The sequence below is a fragment of the Manis pentadactyla genome, chromosome 15, assembly GCF_030020395.1.
Source record: "Manis pentadactyla isolate mManPen7 chromosome 15, mManPen7.hap1, whole genome shotgun sequence".
In the NCBI taxonomy this organism is placed as follows: Eukaryota; Metazoa; Chordata; class Mammalia; order Pholidota; family Manidae; genus Manis; species Manis pentadactyla.
In genome coordinates, this window is record NC_080033.1 from 14167636 (window position 1) to 14187296 (window position 19661).

A 19661-nucleotide genomic window follows, 5' to 3' on the forward strand; every position below is an offset into this window, starting at 1 on the left:
ACTCTACACTTAAAGATGTTTGCAATGGTAAATTTTATGTACATTTTATAACAATTCTTTTAAAACTCTGTACACAAATACAGTATTCTATAGCAGTTTTATTTATAATAACCAAAACCTGGAAACAATCCAGATGTCCTCCAATGGTGAACGGTTAAACTGTTGTCATCTATACCATGGAATACTACTCAGCATTTAAAAAAAAAAAGATCTATTGATACACACAACCTGTACAAATATCTAGAGAATTATGACAAGTGAAAAAACCCAATCACAAAAGATTGTACACTGTATGATTCCATTTTCTATAACATTCTTCAAATGACAAAATATAAAAATGAAGGACAAAGTAGTAGTAACCAGTGATTAAGGAGGGTGTGAAGTTGGGAGGAAAATCAGTGTGACTAGGGAAAATGAGGAATCCTTGGGGAAATGGACATGTTCTGTATCTTGATTGTATCAAGGTCAATGTAGATCTTGTGATATTATCGTATAGTGTTGCAAGATGTTACCATTGAGAGAAACTGCATAAAGAGTACACCAGATCTCTCTTATTCTTTCAACTGTGTATAAATCCACAATTGTTTCAAAATAGAAAGTCAAGCTAAAAAAATATTAGGGAGAATTTTCCTAAAAAGAACTTTAAGCCTTTCATTTGTTCAGGTCAAGTTTCGTTTCTTGTGGGAGTGTTTTAAAGTCTATCTTCTATAAAAAGTGCATTTCTCAAGTTTATTTCTAGATATTTTATGTTTTTGTGCTGTTGTGATTGTTTCTTATCTATCATATTTCCTGTTTTTTAATATATGAAGACTATTGGATTCTGTATGTTATATCCTGCCATACTACTACATTTTCTTATTGTTTTTAGAATTTTCCATTAGTTTTCTTAGATTGTTGTATGTATACTAGCATATCATCTGCCAGTAGAGATTGTTTCAACTTTTACCAGAGAGTTTTATAACTCTAATTGTTTTCTCTTTTTCAACTGCATTGGCTAATGCCTCTAAAATAATGTTAAAAATGTGTGATAATAGGCATCCTTACCTTTGTTCTGAATCTAGCACAAATGTCTCCTGAATTTCATTATTAAGTAAGGTAAGATTCTGAGTTTTGGGCTGAGGTAGATCTAAATAAAGATATATAGATACAGATAGATCTATAAAGATATTTATATGTACATATACATATATACACACAATAAGTATCAATAAATCATAAATGCCTACATTTTTTAGAAATGGGTTTTGAAGTTTTAAAGAGATGCTTTCCTCTTTAGGCCTATTAATATGATGAATTATATGAAAGGGTGTTAACATCTTGTCATTCTTTCATTTCTAAAAACACTTAGTTATTCATTGAATTTAAAATAATATCTCATTTAAATCTTGCAACTATTTGATTTAGAAATTTTTTTCACCAATATTTATTAGTATGATATGCCTATACAAATTTTTATGCAATAATAAGATTTGATATTCCTTTAAAACATAAAACACATATGGGAGTTCTATTTTTTCTCCTTACTTTTTAATAGTGGGACATTTGATCTTTTAAAGTTTAGCAGAATCTCTGTGAAACCTTGTGTGTGTGTGTGTGTGTGTGTATGATAAACCTATTTTCTCTATTTTCTCTATTCTATGCATAGTGGTCTATTTGGACATTCTATCTCGAATGGGATCAACTTTGGCAAATTACATTTTCCTTCAAAATTATCTATTTCAAATCAATTTTCACATTTATTTGCAAAAAAACTGTACAAAATAGTCTCTTAGGATCTAAAACATTTCTCTCTTCCAATTATTAACCTTGTTATTTCTCAGTTTATGTTTGTCTTTTTTCAGATATGTTTGGTTTGCGGCTTTTTTTTTTTTTTTTTTGGTCGTGTGTTGCTAATGCTCCCCAAAACCAACCCCCACTTTTGGGTGGCTAAAAAGAAGAAACGGCAGGCCCCAAATGGAGTCATCTGTGCTAAAAGTCCAACAAGACTTAATACCTAACTTTCCGGGCACGCTGGCTCCAGACTACGTCTCCCAGAAGTTCCCGCGGCCTGACTCCACTTTCCGTGACGTCTCGCGGTATTTTCCCACGGTGGCTGGGCTTCAACTCCTCACAAAGAGCCGCCAGAACCTGCTAGGCTTAGTTCTGCCTGACTTGTGTGGAAGCAATCCAGGAGTGGCGTGAGGTGAGGCGGCTTGAGCCTGTTGGGGTCCACAGCGTCCAGTCTCTGCGGGTGGAGCGGGCTGAGGGGTAGAGGTTATGAGCGTCTCTTTGCGAGTGGGTGACTGTGAGGGCCTGCAGCGAAAGCGAATCTGGTCACGATGTCCCCGTGGTTTATGTATGATTATGACGGTGCAGCAGCGTACGTAGGTGTGCAGAGCCCGTGACTGCGGGTGTGATGGTGAGTGTCCTCTTGAATTGTGCTTTGTGACCGTGGGTCCGAGAAGCAGTGTGTGCGAGTGCGTGGTGCATATGACTGTGCAGGTGTTGTGTGTGTGTGCGAAATGACCGTGTGACCGTGGCATTGTGTGTTGGTTATGGAGTGCCTTTGACTGCTCTAGTGACTCCAACACTCTGTCCCAGGAGACCCCTGTAAATCAGGACAGATTCTAGTCTTCCGTCCTGGGGGAAAAAACCTTGGACAGACTCTTGACGGTAGGAGTAGAAATGAGACCGGGCTCGGGCACAGTTTTTGCCAGGAAATTGTTACAGACACTTACATCGGCAGCCAATTCTGGCTTGAGGTTGAGCAGCCTAGTCTGTGTTCGTCTCAGGCCACAATTACGTAATTCTTTTGTTTGTAGGTCAGAAGTGAAAATATGAAGTAGGTTGTGGTGGTGCTTCACGTAAAATGATCAGAATATTCAGTGATTGAACTTCATTTCCAAGGGATGGTAATCCCTTTAAAACTGTAAAGAGAAATTTTGCTCTACTTGATTATGTGCTTTTTTTATCCCCGAAGGGAGTACATGTTCCCCTGCCAAAATTAAAATATTAATAATTAAAATTTTTTTGAAATAAAAAGCCAGGTCTAGAATCAAATACAGAGAATGAGCTTTAAGATGCTGATATCCAAAAACAGTTGGGATGTGATTAAGTAAATCATGCCATACACATACATGTAATACAATTTTTTACAACTGATACGTTTTCAGAAAATGCTTATTATCTATGTTAAGCTGTGGTAAATGAAAAATACTCAAGAAATAGTTAAATCATAATCAAAACCATTTTACTAATAGAACTATTTGTGATATATTTTGCAGAGTCTATAAAAAAAGATTTTTTACATTGGTGAAAAAAGCAAAGAAGGAGAGGGACAAACCTGTATTTATTAAGCAACCATGTGTTTCAGACACCATCATTTATGCCTTTCTTATGCTATTTTATGTAATTTTGAATTTTATCTGAATTTACCAGAAAGATCTTGATAGTGCAATTGTTTCAAGGAACTAGGGTGTTTCTTTTGTTTTTAATGAAAATGTTTTTAAAATAATTGCCTTTTTTATTGTTATTTGTTTGAGTCACATTAAGTTTCTTAATGGTCCCTATTACTGTCACAGGAGTGTTGACAGCCATTCATAATTTTCTTAAAATTTAGGGTGCTCCTCCCCTGTCTCTGGTTACTTTTTTTTCCCACACTATGAAAATACCTTTATGGATTTTTTTTTCTAATGAAGTGTTACAGACTTAACAACAAAAAAAACCCAGAAAGTTTAGATTATAAAGAATCAGATTTAAATTACCTGTAATTCCATCATTCAGACGTGTTTGTTATTTTCGAGGATATATTTCCAAATATTTATTTGCATGGCTCTATGGTTTCATAGAATAAGATTACAATACACTTATTTTCTGTTACTTGCCTGCCCATCTCAATAATGTAGAAACCTTTTCCTCTTTATGAATAAGCACCATCATTATTATTAATTATTACATTGAATTCTGTTATCTTAATGTACCATAATTTGTTTGACTAACTGCCAAATTGAAGCCTGTGTTGTTTCCAGTTTTGTAAATTTTTCCCTGTCAAACATTCTTGTAAATGCAGTTTTGTGGCCATTTATAATTACTTCCTTAGGATTGTTACCTAGAATTTGAAATTTTGCAATATGGAAACCCTGTTCTAGTACTTGGGGGGTGGGACAAGGTTTTAACTTAGTGTTTGGGGATCTTTGTTTTTATTTAATACAGGCATTTACAGCTGTACCTTTCCTTCTGAGCACTGCTTTGCTTTAACCCATATGTTTTGTCATGTTGTTTTTATTTTCATTCACCTCAAAATATTTTCTAATTTCACTTGTAATTTCTTCTTTGGACCATTGATTAAGAATAGGTTGTTTAATTTCTACATATTTGTGAATTTTCAGTTGCACTAATGTTATTGATTTCTAGTTTCATTCCTTTATGACTGGAGAACACATTTCATATGATTTCATCAATTTTAGATTTATTGAGATATCTTTTTTTTGCAGTATTTTTTTTTCTTTTTATTTATTTTTGATATCATTAATATACATTTACATGAACAACATTTGTGGTAGCTATACTGCCTTCTCCATGCTCCCCCCTACATTTTGTGTGCTAATCATAATGCCCCTTTTTCCCCTTATCCTTCCCTTCCCACCCATCCTCCCCAGTCCCTTTCCCTTTGGTAACTGTTAGTCCATTCTTGAGTTCTGTGAGTCTGCTGCTGTTTTGCTCCTTCAGTTTTTTCTTTGTTCTTATATTCCACAGATGAGTGAAATCATTTGATACTTGTCTTCTCCGCCTGGCTTATTTCACTGAGCATAATACCCTCTAGCTCCATCCATGTTGTTGCAAATGGTAGGATTTGTTTTCTTCTTATGGCTGAATACTATTCCATTGTGTATATGCACCACATCTACTTTATCCATTCATCTACTGATGGATACTAAAGTTGCTTCCATTTCTTGGCTATTGTAAATAGTGCTGCAATAAACATAGGGGTGCATATGTCTTTTTGAAACTGGGCTGCTGCATTCTTAGGGTAAATTCCTAGGAGTGGAATTCCTGGGTCAAATGGTATTTCTATTTTGAGTTTTTTGAGGAACCTCCATACTGCTTTCCACAAAGGTTGAACTAATTTACTATTGAGATACCTTTTTATGGCCTAGTATATGCTAGAGAATGTCTCATGTGTACTTGCAGAGAATGCATGTTCTGCTGATGTTGTATGAACATGGATGTATAGGTGTCCATTAAGTCTAATTTGTTTATATCCTCCTCTTGCTTCTTTTATCCATGATGGTATCTCTGCTACATATATTTTGGTTTACAAAGTTGATTTCTTTTTCTACTTCCTTTCTCTCGTTTTTGAATTCATAATAAAAACGTGGCAAAACCCAAACCAAACAAACAAACAGCATCTTCTCTTAGAAGGCATAAATCAACGTCTAGAGGCAGTTAGCCAGAGGAGGAAGAGGTTTAACTTTGGACCTATAAAAGCTACATTCATATCTCCCCTCAAAAGCCTCTACAGGGAACACAGGAACATGTTAAACACTACCATGGGAATGAAGTCAGAAAAATCCAGAATATAGGAAACTCTGAAAAACAAACCAGGTTTGTTCAATGAATAAATGAAGAGGGAGAGCAAACTGTTTTAGGTAAAAAGAGGCTAAAGGATACATCAGTCAAAGGCATTGTATGCAATTTGTTCAGATCCTGACTTGAATCCCTATTGTGCATGTGGGAGCCTCAGGTTTTTTAGCGTAAGTGGGAGGGGATAGGGACCCTGAAGCCTTTGTCCATCTGGTAACAGGTGTAACCTGTCCTTAGTGTAGGAGACTGTCATGTTCTACATTCCCTCCTGTTTTCTTGGTGTTTATGTATGTGAGTTGTTGATATGGGCAAGGAGGTCAGGATTAGGAAGGTGACAGAAGATAATTCTTTTTTCTTTTAACTTTCATCACCAAGTATAACAGATTCAGAAAACTGCACAATATAAATATTGTAACTTAGTGAATTATTTTAAGGCCAATACCCTTATAGTAATGGTAGTCATGTTTAACCTGGTGACTCTGAGAGCTGTTAGGAACTCTGATTTCTCACTTACCTTTTTTTTCCTTCCCTAGTTTTGTCTTCTCTGAACTTAGCCTGTCTCCAAGGGAAGGGAGACTACAGCTGAAGAGAGAAGAAAGAAAAGAGCAGAACCAAATAGTGCTTGCAATTCTAAGACATGGCTGAGGTTATTGGTGTTTTCTCTCCTTTTACAGGGTTACAGTTATTTTTTTCCAGGCCATGAATATTAGGTTTCCTTATTCTGAAACTTTATTCCTAATTGAGCCCCATACAGGAACCTGGGTCCAAGCTCCTCCCTTCCAGCAGTGATTGAGAGGCTCCCTCCATACCATTCTCTTCTTAATCCAGTGTACACATCCTCATTCGAAAATCAATCAGCAACCATTGTGTGATCAGTCTTTAATAGGAGCACTTCCCTTGAACTATGAGGTCATCCCTCATCAGATTTGGGTTTAGTGAAGCAGAGATATATAATGAATTTCATAAGATATACATGGCCTTGTCCTTTCAGCAGGTAGTGATGTTCAGTGATGTGGCTGAGCCTTCTCTCAGGAGGAGTGGGAATTTCTGGACTAGAAACAGAGGGACTTGTCCAGAGATGTGATGTTGAAGAACTATAACTAATTGGTCTCATTGGGTAAGGACACTTGCTCCCAGTAACTAAGATTCTGCTTCATGTGTATAAATAATAGACCTGTGTATAAATAACTTTTGTTTATACATGTGGGATAGTTTTTGGAACTTAAATAGCTATATGTAAAAGTAGTTGATATTAAGAAAAAAAAAAGAATCTATTACCAAGAATGTCTCTGTCAGTAACCACAATGTTGCTCATGTGGTTGTATATTAATGATACCAAAAGAAAAAAAAAAAGAATGTCTCTGTCCTCTGTTACCAGTTTTCTGGATATCTTTCTGAGTTTCTACTTTTGATTATGAACAGAGCACTTTCAACTTTGTAGAATTGGAAATGGGCATTTCTTTTGTACTGTGACTAAAGCTTCATATTACCCATACTTTAGTCAGTCTTGGCACATTTCTCTGGGCTTTTCCCTTCGTCACCAAATAATTGGGTCTGAATTTCAGACATTCTTGGCATAACAAAGTCCTATTTCTTTTTGGTTATTGTCAACAGGACTCACTTCCTAAACCAACTTTGATCTCCTTTTTGGAACAAGATGATGAGCCCCAGATGGTTGAGAGAGAAACAAGAAAAGGCATATGCCCAGGTAAGTGAGGGGAATTCAGAGAGGGGGAAGCTGTTGCATGAATAGACCACGTGCTCACTGAGCTGGGAGCCCATAGGAGAGACTGTTCAGAATTTTCTTCACATTATCTGAAGAAAATTAAAAATTGAAATTGAAACCCTTGTGTACTATTGGTGGGAATGTAAAATGATACAGCCACTATGGAAAAGAATATAGAAGTTCTTAAAAATAATAAAAATAGAATTACCATAAGATCCAACAATACTGCTTCTGGGTATATATCAAAGAATTACCATCAGATCAAGTAATTCCATCTCTGGGTATCATATACCGAAATTGGAAACAGGATTTCAAAGAGATATTTGCACACGGATGCTCATTGCAGCATTATTCACAATAGCCAAGAGAAAAAATCAACCCAATGTCCTCATGGTAGAATGCATGAAGAAAATATGGTATGGGCATGAGTTTATATCTCATTATGGTTTTATTTTGTATTTTCCTGATGATTAGTGATGTTCAGCATCTTTTCATGTGCTTGTTAGCCATTTGTATTTCTCTCCTGGAGAAATGTCAGTTCAAGTCTTTGTTCGTGTTTAAATCAGTTTTTGTTGTTGTTGAGTTGTAAGAGTTCTTTATATATTCTGGACAGTAACCTATTATTAAATATATGGTTAGCAAGTATTACTCCCATTTCATAGATTGCATTTTCACACTCCTGACTGTTTCCTTTGCTGTGCAGATGTTTTTAAGTTTGGTGGTGTTCCATTTTTCAATTTTTCTTCTGTTGGCTATGCTTGCGGTGTCATATCCAAGAAATCATTGCCAAATCCAGTGTTGTGAAGCTTTCCCCTTTTATTTTCCCCTAGGAGTTTTATAAGTTTCAGGTCTTGTGTTTAGGACTTTAATCTATTTTTAGTTCACTTTTGTGTATGCTGTAAGATAAGGATCAAACTTCATTATTTTGCATGTAGATATCTACTTTTCCTGGTACCAGTTGTTGAAGAGATTATTCTTTCCTGTTGTGTAGACTTGGCTCCCTTGTTGAAGATTATTTGAAGACATATGTAAACCATTTATTCATTTTTGCCAGCCTACTTATTTTTGAAGTTAAAGTGCCAAAAATTTGTCAAATGTAGAGGAAGCAATCCAAAGAATTAGAAAAGTTGGAGAGTGTCCCACTCATCCAGGTCCTAAACATATTCCCTACACAAGCTTCCTCTTTATCAATATTTACTGCTCTGCTACTTTGTATACTAGATATTTTAAAAATATAAGTTGCTAAGTAATTTACCATCTAATAGGGAACCACAAATAACTTCCAAAAAGCAGAATCTGTAAAAATAGAGAGATCAAACGGAAGTTGGGCTTAACAATGTTGACCATGGGATTTATCTGTGTGGAGCTGGTAGGTGGAATATGGGAGTGATGAGACTGTCTGGGATTGCATATAAAGGCTCAGTATATGCAGAGGAAGAGGAGGTGAAGTAGAACTTAGATATGAAGGCCAAGGGTTGGGAAAGTACAGGGCCAGAAAACCAAAGCCTGATCATCAAAAAGGTCCACAGTGGCACATATCTATGAGAAACAAAGGAGGATAAAGAGCTAGCAAAGGCTGTAGCATTTGACACATAGTCTTAAAAAGGATCTTGAAGTTCCATAGGACAGAATTGAGATTACAAAGGAAAGCCAACAAATAATTATTCTTTATTTAAAACGTGAAGGATAGAGAAGACAGTGTTTTACATTGTTAAAAAAATGTATTTTTGATGTCTTAGGTGCATCTTTCAAATTATTTTAGTCATAATGTATTATGAAGTTTATTTATAATACATTGATCATGAGGCATACTTAAATATGAAATTGGAAGCCATTTTAAAACCTCATGCATGTAGCATAAGAAAGGAATACTAGTGGCATTTTTCTTGCTGAAAGAAAACTTATAAGCACTTACACATCTCAGAAAACAAAGATGTCAGCATAAACCTTGCCAGAACAACACCTAAATAAAATAATCAACTAGAATTATGTATTATAGATAGATAAAGAATAACGTTCTTAGGATATGTCCAGGATCTGCAGTTGGATGTCTTTGTAAGACTCCCTGGTTAGAAGTGAACAATTGCAAAAATCATTTGCAAGTTGGTTTTATGATGCCAAATTCCAGCTGCTTTTGTATGCAGCGGTAAGGAAGGGGGGAGTACTTGCCCCTTATCTTGCTGAGACTCCTTTTATGAACACTTTGAAAAGCCTGTACATTTTCAGGGCTAAGAACTTGAATTCCATTGGTGAACGTGGATAAAAGGACGAAAAACTCCAAAAGTACAGGAGGAATAAAGCAGAAGATTTCCTAAAAAATGGAATAGGGGACATGCAGTTTTGTTACTGCTTAAGACATCACTTGCTTTAGATTTGAGCCTTACCACTTGTTCAGATTTTCCTTTCCAGGATGATCAATATAACATCCAGGTGAGAATAGCTGTGATGCTTCCTTTAAGGCAAAAACATTTGCAGCATTTATTACCATTGCTATTACATGGGGACTATTTATTACTTCAGTGCCACTATTACATATTTTACATAGTAACAGTAAAGCAAATCATCTGGCTATAGCTGGCACAATAATGCCCTCCCCCCACCCCCACAAGGATTTCCATGTCCTAGTCCCTGTGAATATGTTACGTAACATGGCAAAAGGGAACTGAAATTGACAATCAGCTGATACGGAGATAATCCCCATTTCAGTGGAGTAGGTCCAGTCTAAGATCATGAGACCTTAAAAGCAGAGGACTTGCCTGGCTGTGGTCAGAGGGAGATGTGACTATGGAAGAAGGGTCAGAGAGACGCATCTTCGGGGCTTTGAAATGGAGAAAGGGGTCCACAAGCCAAGAGGTTTTTAGAAACTAGTAAGGTAAGGAAACATGTTCTCCTAGAGCTTCAGGAAAGAAACACAGCCCTACCTACACACTGGTATGTGTTCAGTAAACTTTTGTTGAACTTCTGACCTACAGAACTATAAGGTAATAAACTTTGTTTTTTATGCCACTAAGCGAGTGGTAATTTTGTTACGGCAGCAATACGAGCCATAGGTAAAATATAAATTACTATATTTCATTGCACCTAAGACACCACTGACTATAAAATACCAATTATTTATGTACTGCTAAAAAGGAAAAAAATACTGCTTATCTAAAGTATGAAATGCTATTGGTTGTGAGATGCATTCCAGTTTCAGAGATGTCAAAATGAAAAGAATGTGCATAAGTAGAATCAATAAGGTAGCAAAAATATATCTCTAATATTTTTGTTTTGTTTTTATCCTTTTGGGCTTACAGTAGCTTCTCTGCATCCAGATAATCATTCAGGAAACTTTTAAATGAACAGTGCACTCTGAGACATGAATCAGGATCACCCTTCAGGATTATTTTTCCTCAACCCCCTCTGTCTCCAAACACTTGTGATTCTTCCATGTTTCCATAAACACTCCATTTACAAGAACCCATCCTGCCAGACCTCATAACACCTGTCACTCCTCTGCCTTCCTCTTTATACAGTTACAGGCTTTTTACAACATTTCTTTCTCATTTATTTTCCTGAAGCTTTTATTTTATAACAGAAAACTTACAATAGTAGAAACAACTCCACTATCCTCTTTACCCAGGTTTCCTAGTTGCCACATTTGTTCTGTCATTTTGTCTTCAGTCTCTTTCTCTCTTTCCATGTATGGATGTGTTTTGTGTGTGTAATTCATATATATAATATATATAATTTTTTGGTCATTTGAGAGTAAGTAGCAGACATGGTGCCCCATTTACCCTTAAATATCTCACTGTGTATTCCCTAAAAACAAAGACATTATACTATGTAACTGTAGTACAATTATCAAAACCAGAAAATTTAGCTTTGGTATAGTATCATCTAGTCTGCTGCAGTCCATATTAAAAGTTTGTTATTTTCTCCAATAATATGCTTTTTTAGCTATTTTTTTTCCTTGTACAACATCCAGTCTGGGATCAAATTTTGTTGTCACATCTCTTTAGTTCCTTTCCTCTAAAATAGTTCAGTTCCCCTTAGCCTTTCTTTGCTTTCATGGCCTTGACATTTTTGAAGATTACAAGCCACTTATTTCATAGAATATTCTTTAATGTAGGTTTTTAAAAATTGATAGGTAATTCTTAATTAAGGTTGTCTAAATTATTCTCATGATTGTCTTTAGATTATGGAATTTAGGATAGGAATATTTACATTAGGGATGCTGTGTCCTTCTCAGGGCATCACATCAAGGGGCACATGATCATTAATAAGGTCAAAGCTAGGCAATGACCAGAATCATCAATTCACCCTGTTGTTTGCATGAAATATCTTTTTCCATCCCTTGACTTTTAGTCTGTGTGTGTCTTTGGGTTTGAGGTGACTCTCTTGTAAGCAGCATATAGATGGGTCTTGCTTTTTTATCTGTTCTACTACTGTGTGTCTTTTGATTGGTACGTTCAGTCCATTTACATTTAGGGTAATTATTGAAAGATATGTACTTATTGCCACTTCAGGCTTTAGATTCGTGGCTACCAAAGGTTGAAGGGTAGCTTCTTTACTATTAACTGTCTAACTTAACTCGCTTATTAAGCTATTATAAGCACAGTGTGATGATTCTTTATTTCTCCCCCTTCTTTTTACTCCTCCTCCATTCTTTATATATGTTAGGTGTTTTATTCTGTACTCTTGGCACGGGCCATGCTGCTCATGCTGTTTGACAAGGTCCAGGCACGAGGAGGAATCCCGAAAGCCAGGGAACCTCATAGCTGGCCCCTGCCAATTCCCGCACTTATTTTTGCAGTTATGATGTTAGTGATTGGGCTCATATATGGGAAATCTTATGTATCTAAGATTGATTCATTTTTAGTAAATAACATAACCCAAAATATTGATCAAAACAGCAATTCCGGAAACAAAGCAGTGTTATGGGACCAACTGTTCCAGGCATATTGCCATAAATAAGTGAGGCAGAACAACCCAAGCCTCTCTTAAAACTAGATGCAGTTTGTCCTCCCTTTTGTAACAATTCAAACATGACTAACCAGGATTTCTTTAGAATATTGGTAGAAAAGGAGTTATGGGAACCTGGGTCATGGAAAAACCCATTCTCCCAAGAAACTTATATGAAACAGCAAAATAATAAAAAGATTAATAGTCCCCACTGCCCAGGGCCCCCCTTATGTTGCTTATAATATTAGAGGATGCCTCTGGTATCCCCCTTGAGGAAAGAATTTATGAGCAAAATAGGAAGATTTACATTTATACATTTATAAATATCCCATATATAAAAGTTGATTGATAAAATATTACTATATTAATGATAAGATAGTAAGAGAAGATTTAGCATTATTATATGAAAGATTCAAGAGGACTGCAAGGCCTGGTGCCTGTGGATGCAGGACGAAAGGTGTAAACATGTAAAATTGTGGAATGAATATTAAGAAAAAATAAGGTGTTCCTATTGTATTCATAAGAATGATGAAGAATGTCAAAACTTACGGGTAATAGGAGTACCATCCCTAGACTTTAGATGTAAGCCTAAAGCCACATGTGTAGGATAAGATTTAATTAATAATATAATATTGCATTTAACGATCAAAAGACATATAGCTTGAATTTTATATAACCTGTTCAAACTTTCTGTAGCCTTAGACACATATCTTAAACTCTATGCTTAAAAGCAGGCATTATGCTTAAAAGCAGACATAATAACCACACGCTGCCACACGCCATTTTCCTGTCTAGCACCTAGCTTGTAACCTGCATCTCTGGCCTAAAAGGTTAGGGAAAGTAAAACATTAAATGTTACAAGAAAGCTGTTCAAAGAAATGATAACATCTGTAATTTTATATAATCCGGAATTATACAAAAACTGAAAGGAAAAAACATTGTACCATCCATGATTAAAGAAAATGTGTAACATCATGTAAACCTTAAAAAGATATAAAAATAAAAAGACCCTGCCTCTTGATGTCGGGAGATGTTTCAACCTTGATCAGGTGTTTCGTCTTCCCATTCATCTCACTCGCCGATGCTGTCCTTTCCTTTGTGACCCACACCTCGGCTGGAGCTGGACTCCAGCATACTCTTTTGTGTTTTGTTTGACTGCTTTTCTGAGTAGTTGATTTTATTTTTTGCCTTTAGTTAGTATTTGGTTGGTTTGCTTTCTTTGCTGTGATTTTATTTTCTCTGGTGACATCTATTTAGCCTTAGGAATGCTTCATCTAGAGCAGTCCCTTTAAAATATCCTGTAGAGGTGGTTTGTGGGAGGCAAATTCCCTCAACTTTTGCTTGTCTGGGAATTCTTTAATCCCTCCTTCATATTTAAATGATAGTCGTGCTGGATACAGTATCCTTGGTTCAAGGCCCTTCTGTTTCATTGCATTAAATATATCATGTCATTCTCTTCTGGCTTGTAAGGTTTCTGTTGAAAAGTCTGATGATAGCCTGATGGGTTTTCCTTTGTAGGTGACCTTTTTTCTCTCTCTGGCTGCCTTTAATACTCTGTTATTGTCCTTGACCTTTGCCATTTTACTTACTATATGTCTTGGTGTTGTCCTCTTTAGGTCCCTTGTGTTGGGAGATCTGTGGGCTTCCGTGGTCTGAGAGACTATTTCCTCCCCAAGTTTGGGGAAGTTTTCAGCAATTATTTCTTCAAAGACACTTTCTATCCCTTTCTCTCTCTTCTTCTTCTTCTGGTACCCCTATAATGAGAATATTGTTCCGTTTGGATTGGTCACACAGTTCTCTTAATATTCTTTCATTCCTGGAGATCCTTTTATCTCTCTCTGCCTCAGCTTCTCTGTGTTCCTGTTCTCTGGTTTCTATTCCATTAACCGCCTCTTGCACCTCATTAAGTCCTTGCATAGATTGTTTTATTTCTGTATTCTCCCTCCTAACTTGATCCTTTAGCTCTTGCATATTTCTCTGCAGGTCTATCAGCATGGTTATGACCTTTACTTTGAATTCTTTTTCAGGAAGATTGGTTATATCTATCTGCCCAGGCTCCCTCTCAGGGGTTGTCTGGGTAATTCTGGACTGGATCAAATTCTACTGCCTTTTCATGGCAGTAGAGGTAGTGGTAGGCAGTTGGCATATGTGTCAGCTGGGAGAACAACGTCCCTTCCTGCTTGCTGGTTGCCTTGCACTTCTCTGCTGCCTGTGCTGGTTACCTGCACATGGGGAGCAGCTTCTGGTTTTATTTCCTGAGCCACCGCGAGCAGGGCAGCCCAGAGCCCTGCAGAGAGAGGAAGGTGTGCCGGGTGTGCTCTCCTGCGATAACAGTGACCCTACGTGCCCTGTCCCAGCTTCCTCTGTCTGTGCCAGGCTGCTGTGCATTGGCAGGGCCTCTGAGTGTGGCCCGGGGGGCTGTGGAGGAGGTTCTGTGCAGCTACTGTGGGTGCGGCCACTCTCAGGCTGCTCCCCTGCTGTGGTGGGGCCTCACGGGAGGGGGAATGTACAGGAGGCTGTTTATCGCCCTGATGGGCTTCAGAGTTGCACTGCTGCCCAGGGGGTTAGGGTGCCTGAAGTTCCCCAGTTTACCCAACCTGCTAGGCTGAGTGTGCTGGGACAGTTCCATCCAGCTGTGAAGCCCCTGTCCCTTTAAGACTTTCAAAAAGCACTCGCTTTTCTTTTGTCCAAGGGGCACCAGCTGCGCGGATGCACTTGCAGGTTTTACTGTTCCAGTTCCCTAATATCCAGCACACCATGCACGGTGTGTCTGCGCTCCTGGGGCAGATGACTAGGGCTGGGTATTTAGCAGTCCTGGGCTCCCACTCCCTCCCTTCTCTGGCTCCTTTCCTCCCGCCAGTGGGCTGGGGTGGGGGGAGCGCTCGGTTCCCACCGGGTCGCAGCTTGTATCTTACCCCCTTCATGAGGTGCTGAGTTCTCGCAGATGTCGATGTAGCCTGACTGTTGTACTGTATCTTCTGGTCTCTCTTTTAGGAATAGTTGTATTTGTTGTATTTTCAAAAATATGTATGGTTTTGGGAGGAGATTTCCACTGCCCTACTCACATCACCATCTTGCCTTCTCTTCAGATTCATCAATTCAATAAAATTATATTATAGTTTTTGAAAGGGCAAGGTTTGATCTTCAAACACCAGTTTCCATTTTTAGCCTTCTCTTTCTCTTGGTCACTGGGTGTGGATCAGTTTGAGTATCCGAAGCCATTTACCTTCAGTGTGCCAACCTCAGAAAAGCTTTGGAGAGATGTCAACACTTAACTGTTTAGTAGGCCAGAAGTTTAAGAGAGCCTTGCAACTCAGATGACATCAAGGTGAAAGAGGTAGAAAATGAAATGTGCTGGAACAAATAGTTCTAAAATTCATATGGAACCACCAAAGACCCCGAATAGCCAAAGCAATCCTGAGAAGGAAGAATAAAGTGGGAGGGATCTCACTCCCCAACTTCAAGTTCTACTACAAAGCCACAGTAATCAAGACAATTTGGTACTGGCACAAGAAAAGACCCACAGACCACTGGAACAGAATAGAGAATCCAGACATTAACCCAAACATATATGGTCAATTAATATACAATAAAGGAGCCATGGACATACAATGGGGAGATGACAGTCTCTTCAACAGATGGTGCTGGCAAAACTGGACAGCTACATGTAAGAGAATAAAGCTGGATCATTGTCTAACCCCATACACAAAAGTAAATTCGAAATGGATCAAAGATCTGAATATAAGCCAGGAAACCATAAAACTCTTAGAAAAAAACATAGGCAAAAATCTCTTGGACAAAAACATGAGCAACTTCTTCATGAACATATCTCCCCAGGCAAGGGAAACAAAAGCAAAAATGAACAAGTGGGACTATATCAAACTGAAAAGCTTCTGTACAGCAAAGGACACCACCAATAGAACAAAAAGGCATCCTACAGTATGGGAGAATATGTTCATAAATGACAGATCCGATAAAGGGTTGACATCCAAAATATATAAAGAGCTCATGCACCTCAACAAACAAAAAGCAAATAATCCAATCAAAAAATGGTCAGAGGATCTGAACAGACACTTCTCCAAAGAAGAAATTCAGATGGCCAACAGGCACATGAAAAGATGCTCCACATCGCTAGTCATCAGAGAAATGCAAATTAAAACCACAATGAGATATCACCTCACACCAGTTAGGATGGCCAACATCCAAAAGACAAACAACAAATGTTGGCTAGGATGTGGAGAAAGGGGAACCCTCCTACACTGCTGGTGGGAATGTAAATTGGTTCAACCATTGTGGAAAGCAGTATGGAGGTTCCTCAAAAAACTCAAAATAGAAATACCATTTAACCCAGGAATTCCACTTCTAGGATACCCTAAGAATGCAGCAGCCCAGTTTGAAAAAGACTTGTGCACCCCTATGTTTAGCACAGCACTATTTACAATAGCCAAGAAATGGAAGCAACCTAAGTGTCCATCAGTAGATGAATGGATAAAGAAGATGTGGTACATATACACAATGGAATATTATTCAGCCATAAGAAGAAAACAAATCCTACCATTTGCAACAACATGGATGGAGCTAGAGGGTATTATGCTCAGTAAATAAGCCAGGCGGAGAAAGACAAGTAACAAATGATTTCACTCATATGTGGAGTATAAGAGCAAAGGAAAAACGGAAGAAACAAAACAGCAGCAGACTCACAGAACCCAAGAATGGACTAACAGTTACCAAAGGGAAAGGGACTGGGGAGGATGGGTGGGAAGGGACGGAAAGGGGGGGAAAAAAATAAAGGGGTGTTATGATTAGCATGTATAATGAGGGGGGCCACGGGGAGGGCTGTACAACACAGAGAAGACAAGTAGTGACTCTATAGCATCTCACTACGCTGATGGACAGAGAATGTAATGGGGTTTATGCGGGGGACTTTGTGATGGGGGGTGTCTAGTAAACATAATGTTCCTCATGTTTAATGTAGATTAATGATAGCAAAATAAAATAATAATAAATAAATAAGTAATATTTTTTTTTAAAAAGAGTGTATATCAATCATACCTTAATAAGAAATTTAAAAAAATAAAAAAGCTTTGTTTCCTAGTAACAATTTAATTGTTTCTGTGGGCAACAATCCAAGGATAAGAGTTGCTAAAGCAAGACTGGGACCCCTGAAATTTCCTACAAGAGTGAAAGAAAAATATGTCCTGAAGTTTCAACTCTGTCATACCTCAAACATTTCAGGTTTACCTCTGCAGCTTTTTCCCACATTGTTCCAGGTGAAAGGTACTGCTGGTATCTTAGAGATTCCTTCTTTAGTTCTATGTGGTGAGAGCAGATCCAGCTCTTCGAAATATTTAAGTCTTTTGCATATTGATGTGGAAGTCAAAAAATTGTGTTGTTTTTATCTCTGAGTTTGAATGGAAAGAGATTCAATAGATACAAGCTCATCAGTTTCACAGCATTAATTTACTCAGTCTTGGATAGTGAATGCTTGTGCAGTTGACACTTAGTAATGAAGTAGAGAGGTGTGATCCAACTAATGTGATAAATTCACCCCAATTTTCCCAGGAGTTTCTCAGCTTTAAAAGTCAAAGATCCGCAAAGGACACCATCAGCAGAACAAAAAAGCATCCTACAGTATGGGAGAATACACTCATAAATGATTTATCCGATAAGGGGTTAACATCCAAAATATATAAAGAACTCATACTCCTCAACACCAAAAAGACAAATAACCCGATTAAAAAATGGGCAGAGGACCTGAACAGACATTTCTCCAAAGAAGAAATACAGATGGCCAGTGGGCACATGAAAAGATGCTCCACATCGCTGATCATCAGGGAAATGCAAATCAAAACCACAATGAGATATCACCCCACAGCAGTTAGAATGGCCACTATCCAAAAGACAAGAAATAACAAGTGTTAGCAAGGATGTGGAGAAATGGGAACCCTCCTACACTGTTGGTGGGAATGTCAGCTGGTGCAGCTACTGTGGAAAGAAATATGGAGCTTCCTGAAAAAACTAAAAATAGAAATACCATATGATCCAGTGATTCCACTTCTAGGAATTTACTTGAAAAAAACAAAATCCCTGATTTGAAAATATATATGCACACTTATGTTTATCACACTACTTACAATAGCCAAGATATGGAAGCAACCTAAGTGTCCATCAATAGCTGAATGTTTAAAGATGATGTGGTGCATATATAAAATGGAATATTATTCAACCATAAAAAAAAAAGAAATCCTGCCATTTGCAACAGTATGGATGCAACTAAGTGAAATAAGCCAGGCAGAGAAAGACAAATAACTCATGATTTCACTTATTTGTGAAATACAAAAACAAAACAAAACAAAACAAAATGAAAATAGCAGTAGACTCATAGACCCTGAGAAGGGACTGGTGGATACCACTGAGGAGAGGTTGGGGTGGGTGGTTACAGACGGTGAGGAGAATAAAGGGGCACAAAAATTCTCAATCATAATATAAGTTCGTCATGGGGATAGTAGTACAGGGGGTGGTGAATATGGTCAGTGATTCTGTAACATCTTCCTCTGTTGACAGATAGTAACTGCACTAGTGGGGTTGAGGATTTAATAATATGGGTAACTGGTGAACTGCTGTGATGCATACTTGAAACCAATATAAGATTGTATATCAATGATATTTCAATAAAAAAAATTCTTTCCAAAAAAAGCCATAAAGAATAACATAAAAAATAAATAAATGTGTCTATCACCCTGCTTCAGTAGTTACCATCTTGTCCAGTCTTGAGGTAGGCCTGTATTGCTATGTACTTTCCTCTTAGAACCACTTTTGTGACATTGCACAAATTTGGGACTGTTGTATTTTTGTTTTCATTTGCCTCCATGTACTGCTTGATTTCTGTTTTGAGTTGTTCATTGATCCATTGATTGGTTAGAAGCATGTTGTTTAGCCTCCATGTTGTTTGTGGGCTTTTTGTTTTCTTTGTGTAATTTACTTCTAGTTTCATACCATTGTGATCTGAGAAGTTACTTAATACAATTTCAATCTTTTTTAATTTATTGAAGCTCTTTTTGTGGCCTAATATGTGATCTACTCTGGAGAACATTCCATGTATACTTGAGAAAATTGTGTATCCTCCTGCTTTTGGTTGGAATGTTCTGTAGATACGTGTTAAGTCCATCTGATCTGAAGTGTTGTTCAGTGTCTCCATTTCCTTTTTATTTTCTGTTTGACCTCTGTTGATGTGAATGGTGTGTTAAAGTCTCCTAAAGTGAACAAGTTCCAGTCTGTTCCCCCCTTTAATTCTGTTAGTATTTGTTTTACATATTTAGGTACTCTTATGTTGGGTGCATAGATATTTTTAATGGTTATATCCTCTTGTCAGGCTGATCCCTTTAGCATTATGTAATGTCCTTGTCTCTAGTTACTTTCTTTGTTTTGA

At 37.5% G+C, this 19661-nt stretch overlaps 1 protein-coding gene across 8 annotated transcripts in view; it reads left to right on the top strand.

Moving 5' to 3' along the window:
• The first annotated feature begins 1909 nt into the window (after positions 1 to 1909).
• The window catches only part of LOC118907925 (zinc finger protein 585A-like), a 57078-nt gene continuing 39326 nt past the window's right edge, over positions 1910 to 19661 (top strand). The window contains exons 1-4 of one of the 8 annotated variants that reach the window (XM_057493440.1): positions 2074 to 2182; positions 6096 to 6208; positions 6554 to 6679; positions 7177 to 7270. The gene's annotated coding sequence lies outside the window, so the exon portion shown is untranslated. Of the gene's footprint in view, positions 2183 to 4519; positions 4825 to 6095; positions 6209 to 6553; positions 6680 to 7176; positions 7271 to 19661 lie in introns of those variants that run through there. The other 7 variants (XM_057493442.1, XM_057493446.1, XM_057493439.1 and 4 more) reach the window with 7 other exon arrangements.